Source organism: Patagioenas fasciata, chromosome 13 (genome assembly GCF_037038585.1).
Source record: "Patagioenas fasciata isolate bPatFas1 chromosome 13, bPatFas1.hap1, whole genome shotgun sequence".
Lineage (NCBI taxonomy): Eukaryota > Metazoa > Chordata > Aves > Columbiformes > Columbidae > Patagioenas > Patagioenas fasciata.
Window position 1 is genome coordinate 1,930,836 of NC_092532.1, and position 8,029 is coordinate 1,938,864.

Sequence of the window (8,029 nt, forward strand, 5' to 3'; positions counted from 1 at the left end):
ACACCACATAAAGATTCTGGCTTCCTTTGTGCCTTTGCACTGACCTGGGATCTGTTCCTTGGCCACCTTGCTCTCAAAAAGGCAATATTCTCCTATGCCACCTCCACCTCAAACACGGAAAAGCAAAAAAAACCCCAAAAGTTATGAAAGAAGCATGATTTTGGGCTAATTCTGTCCAGGAGGTGTATTTTTAAAATCATTTTTAAAAGGAAAAAAGGGAAAAAAAAAAGAAAAAAAAAAAGAAAAAAAAGGAAAAAAATAAAAGAGAAAAGTTATGAAAGATGCGTGATTTTGTGTAAATTGTGCCCAAGAGGTGTAGTCTTTATAGGATTAAAAAGAAAAATATGGGAGAGAAAAAGCATTGTTCTAAGAACTTCTTTCAAGACACAACTACTGAGGTGTAGAATATTTTTAGAAAAGCAAGAATGACTGCTAGGAATGAACTTAAAGAGCTTCAGTTTATCATCATCATCATCATGAGAATACTGAGTTCCCTGTTTCTGTTACTAGTGACAGTACCACTGTTCAAAAACATCCTTCAGAGCATCTCCATTTTTCCTGGGCTCCAAAGCTCAGCCTGCTCAGATTTTGAAAGGATTGCTTCAAACCCCTGTGACCCAAATCTCTACAACTGTCTCTCCTCAACAGCCTTTTACCCCAGGAAAGGGAAAACTGCCAATGCAGGCACCAAACCAGTGCCCAACCTGCCTGGAGAGCCAGGACAGTTGTGCCACACAACAGCAGCCTCTGAGGGAAGCTGAAGGTGATGGAACTGAAATGGTTTCAACCCAAACCATACAATCATGGAATCATTGAGGCTGGAAAAGACCCTTAAGAACATGGAGTCCAACTATAAATCAAAAACTGCCAAGGCCACCACTAAACCATGTCCCAAAGCGCCACATTATCACGACTTTTAAACACCTCCAGCAATGGAAACTCCAGCCCTGAGCTGGCAGAACACCATTGGCTGCAGTTGGCCATAAGATACTGGTCATGACTGTGAGTTCAGCCCTCACTGGCAGAATGTCTCACACCCTCACTGAGGAGGGCAGGGGGCTGGGAGATGGGAGCACGTTTCAGTTTCCAGATGCCAGGACAGAGCCCAAACCATCCTGCCCTTGAACTCTGGCGTCCCATTTCCTGAGATGCAAAGCTGGTGGCCTTCTGTGGATAATCATGTTAAAAAGCATGAATAATCCTTCAAGTGTTTGTGGAATTTGTCTCGGAATGTGTAGTTATATTTAAATATCTGTAAAATAGTACCCCGCATCTGTGGTAGGCCCCCTGGCAATGACAATTAGATAGGTACTGGCACTATAAGGCTTCAAACCTCATCCACAAGCACACATCTAAGGGGTTCAGATGAAGGGTGGTCTGGCAAACGTCACCCTTTGTGTCCCCAGGTGCACGGACACTGCTCATGTGCCTCTGCAGAGAGTGGCAGGAGCTGGATCCCCTTCTCGGGACAGACTCCTTCCAGGAGAGACACAGACACAGGGGTAACTCCTCAGGGCTTTACGGCATTTCACTCGGCATCAGTTTTGGCACATTGGGTGCTGTCCTGTGACTGCCCTTTCTGCACAAATGATCATACAAAGACAACCATTCAGTAAGACATGGTCATAAAGGGGCTGTTATGGACAAGAAAGCTCACCATGAACTCTGGAGAGAGCGAGGAAGTTTATAACAAGCACCAGGAAGAACCAAGAAGCTCAAGGCCTCTTCTGAAGAGCGGGAGGCCTGAGCAGCCGTGATTGGCCATGTGTAGGTGTGGGAGAGGGTCAGGGCATGTCAGGGAGAAGCAATGAGATGGCTGATGGCTTCAGTGAACACTTCCAGCCATGTCTGAGCCCAGAAATGGAAAGCAGTTGATGTCTGCAGGTGGAGGAGGAACAGGAGGAAGATTTTCCTGGGAATATGGAAGGAAGAAAGGCCTCTCTTGGGCTAATCATGTATGGCAGTGACATTTCCATCCTGTGGCATGGCTGTGCCTGGGAGATGGGGAATGGCTGCTGCTGGGGTGGCTGTGCTCAGTCATGGCCCATGAGCTGACCCTGCTCTGCTCCTCTCTTACACTGCCCACACTTGGATGGTCCCCAGGAATCATCCATGACCCTGGTGGATGCATGAACCTCCTGGAGTGATGGGTATGGAACCAAACAGAGGATTCAAGCAACTGTGCAACTGGGACATTGAGGTGATTGCTGACCATTGCCAGGTGTATGAAAGAAGCTGGATGAGTTGTGAGGAACTCACAGGCATTTGCAGCTCCACAGAAAACCAGACCCTTGCAATTAAAGCAACAACACTTGACATAAAACCCACCACAAAACACAAAACACTCACAGTGACCACAGGCAGAGCCTGAGAAACATTTGACTGAAAGGGTCTCCTTTGTCTGGTCCTGGGGTCAGGGTTTGGCCATTCTGATGATGAACCAACATCAACAGCTGACGGGGCACCAGAACCACCTCCACATTGCCTTTACCACCTCTGACCATTGTCTCCAGGGACAGGGACTGCTTGTGTCAGCACTGGCCCTTCCTGGGGTCCCAAACACCCTCAGAAACTTGGGGTTTGTTTCCGTCCTTCAGTTCATGACAGGTTTGTTCATTCTTTCAGTACCTGCAGTTCAGGATCGCGGCAGCAGAGGGCTCAGTAACATCCAAAATGCCTTTACAAGACAAGGCTCTGTGCAGCACTTTCCTAAAGACTTGAACTCTGGTGTGGATGATTTCAGAGATTTCAGAATTGTAGCCAAACAATGAGCATTTCCATAATAAAAAGTAATAAAGCCAAATCTCTAATATTTCCGTCCCCCTCCCAAAACCCTCATTTCCAGAACAGCTGGTATCAACAATCTCCAATAAATATGGATCTAGAGAATCTCCTGATAACGACTGAATGTGTCAGAGAAGTGGGTGCCTAAAGCATCACTTGACGGAGGAGACAGGCCAGGACACCTCAAGACGAGTCACACAACTCTGGACCAAGAGGTGGGTGTTCCTGGGAATCTCAGGTGCCACAGCACAGTGATACTTGTGTTCAGGGAGATGGTCAAATGACCCATTTCCTGTTCTATAATGGTGTCTGAGTTTGCTCAGGTCACCCCTGACTTGAACCCCATCCACTGCTGGGTGTTCTCCAGACTCCTGCCTTCAGGAACAAAGTCCTAGGAGACCTTGCTGATGAAGATAGATGCAAAGAAGCCATGAAGAACCTCAGTCCTGTCTGATTCTACTCTTATGAAGTTCACCAGCAGTTCCACATTCACCCTGTTTGTTATTTTATTGGAAATGAAGCAGTGTCAGCCGATTTCAGCTGGCTCCAAGATGGACCCACTCCTTGCCAAATCTGAGCCACTCAGTGATGCTGGCAGCACCTCTGGGATATTGTATTTGAGAAAGGGTAAAAAACGCTGCACAACAGCAGGTGGGAGAGAGGAGGGAGGAGATGTGAGAGAAAAGCACTGCAGACACCAAGGTCATATCCCATAGGACCCAAGCAGGTCCCTCAGCAGGCCAGAGCTTGCTCTCCTGAAATCCTGCTCTTGGCCTTGTGATCATCTCCCAGGAGCCTCAGCTCCACTTTCCCATCCCTGACTGTTCCATCCTGACCAACTCTTTGTGGTTTGTAAGTGTGAAGTCCCACAGGGCACCTCACCTCACTGACTCCTCAGTCACCTGTTTCAGGAAGATGTTGTCAATGAGCTCCAACCCCTCCTGGATGGCTGGTACCTTGCAGATATTGGATATCTCAGGTCTGCCACGAGGACACCGCCCTGACAACATGATGCTTCTTTCATTTGTCTTGAAGGAGGCCTCATATATTTTCTCTTCCTCATCAGTGAGTCTGTAGCTGATGTCCAGTTACCACAACATTGCCCATGTTGTTCTGCCTTTTCCTGATGACTCCTCAACCCCACGGTTTCTCCAGGAGAGGGTATTTGTAGTGTCCTGTAGCTCCTTATCCTGTTATCTTGGGAGAGAAACCCTTATCAGGATAAACCATCTGCATGAAAACATTAACAGCTGAGCAAATGGAGCTTCAGTCCGGGGAGAGTCCAGACCTTGTGAATATCTGGTATTCGCCCAGCAGAAAGCTCTGAAGTTGTACAAAGAGAAGTGACCAGTGCTGTATCAGGGTGGGACAATAACCCCATCCATCAGGACAGAGCAGGACCTGACTCGCTGAGCAGTGACCCTGAGGAGAAGGGCCTGGGCACTCCAAGGTCCCCACACCAGCCCGTGGTGCACGCTCACCATGAACAAGGCAGCTGCACACGGGGCTGCATGAGGAGGAGCGTGGGGACCCAGACACCTGGAGTTCTCATCCCATTCGGTTCAGCACTGGTGTGACCCCACACACACGGGGGTGTGCCAGTGTGCGGCTTCCCAGTTTGGAGAAGCAGGGAGGAACTGGAGAGTGCAGGGCTCTGCCAAGGCAGGTTCAGCACCTCGTGCACATGGTGTGGGATGCTGAGGGACCTGGTCTGCTTCAGCCCAACAGCACTGGGGAGGCTGCAGCAGTGGAGGAGAAGCCTGAGCGTGCTTGAAGGGTGGTTTCAGAGGCGGTGGAGGTTTTCTTCATAGAGGGAAACAGCATGAGAAAGAAATAATGGCCCGAAGTGCATCTGGGGAGGTCCACGCTGGACATGAGCAGAAAGGAATGTGACTGGAAGGGCAGTGCTGTGGTGGAGCAGGTCAGCAGAGGGAGTCTGCATCAGCCCAAGGCTTTGTGCTTCAAGGAACAGCTGGGGAGGATGCAGAGATCTCAGCAAAGGGAAGAAGATGCTCAGACAAGAGCAAGGTGGGGCAGCAGGGGGGATGTCTGCAGCCTGCAGGGAAAGAGGTGCAGGGGATGCCACAGCATAGGACAGGCTGTGGTGGAGATGATCACGGGATGTAAAGAGGCTGAAAGCCCCAACAGACATGAGCTCCTCCTCTCCTTGGCTATGGCTGTTGTCTGCACCTCTGATGCCTGTGAGGAGACACCTTGTCCTTCCAGCACAGGGGCCTCATGGCCTCCTTGTCCCCAGCCAGGAACCTGTGAGCTGTGGGACCATAGTCCTGCCCTTGGCCTTGCACAGCCCCACATCACACTGTCCAGGAAGGGCCCTGGGCAATGTGGGAGGGACAGGATCTGCCTTCCCAGGGCTGGGGGTCAGGGCTTGGTTCTTTGGTTAATGAAACACATTCAGGTTTACTCAGCATCAGAGCCACCTTTCACTTGCTTACCCTTTGTTCTGCTTCAAGTTTTCTGTCCCAGCTGTCCTGGGGATGCTTTCTCAGTTGTGTCCCTCAGTGGGATTCATTAACATTACAAGAAACTTTGAAGTTTAGATCTGACTTTGACTTCTTCAACTTGCCCTCAGGGTTTGAGTTTCATGGACTCAGCACCAAACTCACAGAGGGGTCATTAAAGCGCCTTGGGCTGCTCCTGTGCTGCTGAGCTGGGCTGGGCTCCTGGGACAGAGGGAGCTCCTGGCAAGCGGCAGCGCTGCAGAGAGACAGCTCTGCCCAGGAGCAGCTCCTCTGCACAGCGCAGCAGGGCTGAGGGCTCTGCCTGGGGATCTCAGGGAGACGAGCATGGCAGAGAGAGATTAAAGGTGGTCAGGATTGGGAGGATGACTGAGAGCTCACTGGAGGAGAAACCTTTGCAGCCCTTGCCATGGTAAGTCTCTGGGTGCAGGGCAATGCAGCTGTAGCTCCTGGAGGCATCTCCTAAAACTGGCACAGGCACAGCTCGTGGGATCTGTAAGGAGGGGGCTCTTGTCAGGCAATGTTGAACAGCTGTGAAGCCGGGTGAACACCCAGGGGTGCCCAGGGCTGTCCTGCAGAGCAGGGTCCCTGCACCCCAGGGCTGTGCCGGGTCAGTGACTCTGCCGCCTGCCAGGGTCAGCGCTCAGCCTACCTGGGAGATCCCATGGCAGCAGCTGTGGGTGGAAGGAGCGACACCCGGCAGGGCAGGCAGGGAGCTTGTGGGGTTGAAGGGTGCTGTGTGGGTCAAGGCTGCTCAGAGCTCCAGATCACCCCACAGACATGGCAGAGAGTCCTTCTGAACAATGACATCAAGACAGCAACAGCTGCAAGGGAAGGAGCCTGTGCTTTCAGTTTTCCACTCTTGATTGTCTGGGTGTGCAGTGGGAGATGGGGATGTATTTCTCTCTTTGGAGAAGACACTGAGACCCCAGTTCTCGTTAGGACTTGTCTGAGCTGCTCCTGAGCCCCTGCACACACAGAGCTGCCCCTGGGCAGTGCCAGGAGGTGTGAGCAGGACAGAGCTGAGCACACAGCGGGTGGGACGGGGTCTGTGACACTGACAGGGAGCAGATCCAGGGACAGAGACACAGCTGCAGGCAGCACAGGTATGAGCAGGGAGAGGGAGATGGACCAGAAATGCTGGGGCGAGGATTCATCGCCTGCAGTGGAAACGCTTCCCAGTTCAACCCCCTGGTCTCTTCCCCAGCAGAGCCTCTGCCCCAAAGCCATGGGGTCCAGGTCATGAGTCTCCACCTCAGCAGCTGGACATCCAGGTGAAGGGTTCCTGGAACGTGCTACACAAAAAAGGTGCTAAAAGTACTTGCTCTACAGTGTCATTGAGTGAGTGGCAGCAGCACAGCCGGATAAGGAGAAGGTTCCACAGCATGCCCGTCTGCCTTTCTGTCCTTGTTTTCTTTTTTCTGGTAGCACTGCAGTGTCCTTCCCTGTTTCTCCACCTGTCCCTGGTGCTCTTGCTCTCTGGGGTTGGGGTGGCAGTATGGGTCAGTTTTTGTTCTGACACCAACTCAGGGGGTCTTCCCCCAGAGGTGTTTTATGGAAACGAGATGCCCAAGCTGCTTTATAAACTGTGATGAACAGTTTTTATTCAGTTGGTAGAAAGAGAGAATGAGCAGAAACATCCCTCCATCAGGGAGTGGGTTTTCCATGAGAAACAGCCTGTTTATTTTCTTCAGAGAAGTCTCCCCTAACTTGTCACTGTCATTTCCTCCTTGCACAGGTCCTCATGCCCACAGGCAGCAAATGTCCAACAGCAGCTCCATCACCCAGTTCCTCCTCCTGGCGTTCACAGACACACAGGAGCTGCAGCTCTTGCACTTCTGGCTCTTCCTGGGCATCTACCTGGCTGCCCTCCTGGGCAACGGCCTCATCATCACCGCCATAGCCTGGGACCAGCACCTCCACACCCCCATGTACTTCTTCCTCCTCAACCTCGCCCTCCTCGACCTGGGTGCCATCTCCACCACTGTCCCCAAGTCCATGGCCAACTCTCTGTGGGATACCAAGGTCATTTCCTATGCAGGATGTGCTGCACAGGTCTTCTTTTTTTGTTTCTTGTTTGCTGCAGAATATTCTCTTCTCACCATCATGTCCTACGACCGCTACGTTGCCATCTGCAAACCCCTGCACTACGGGACCCTCCTGGGCAGCAGAGCTTGTGTCCACATGGCAGCAGCTGCCTGGGCCACTGGGTTTCTCAGTGCTCTGCTGCACACGGCCAATACATTTTCACTGCCACTGTGCAAGGGCAATGCCCTGGGCCAGTTCTTCTGTGAAATCCCCCAGATCCTCAAGCTCTCCTGCTCACACTCCTACCTCAGGGAACTTGGGCTGCTTTTGGTTAGTGCCTGTTTATTTTCTATGTGTTTCATTTTCGTTGTACTGTCCTATGTGCAGATCTTGAGGGCCGTGCTGAGGATCCCCTCTGAGCAGGGTCGGCACAAAGCCTTTTCCACCTGCCTCCCTCACCTGGCCGTGGTCTCCCTGTTTCTCAGCACTGCCATGTTTGCCTACCTGAAGCCCCCATCGATCTCCTCCCCATCCCTGGATCTGGTGGTGTCTGTTCTGTACTCGGTGGTACCTCCAGCAGTGAATCCCCTCATCTACAGCATGAGGAACCAGGAGCTCAAGGATGCCCTGTGGAAACTGATGACTGGATTTCTTCTGAACCTATAAACTGTCTCTGTCTTCTTCTACATAAGAAGACATTCTCATTGCAGGTTCATCCTGTGTGCAGTATTGTTTGT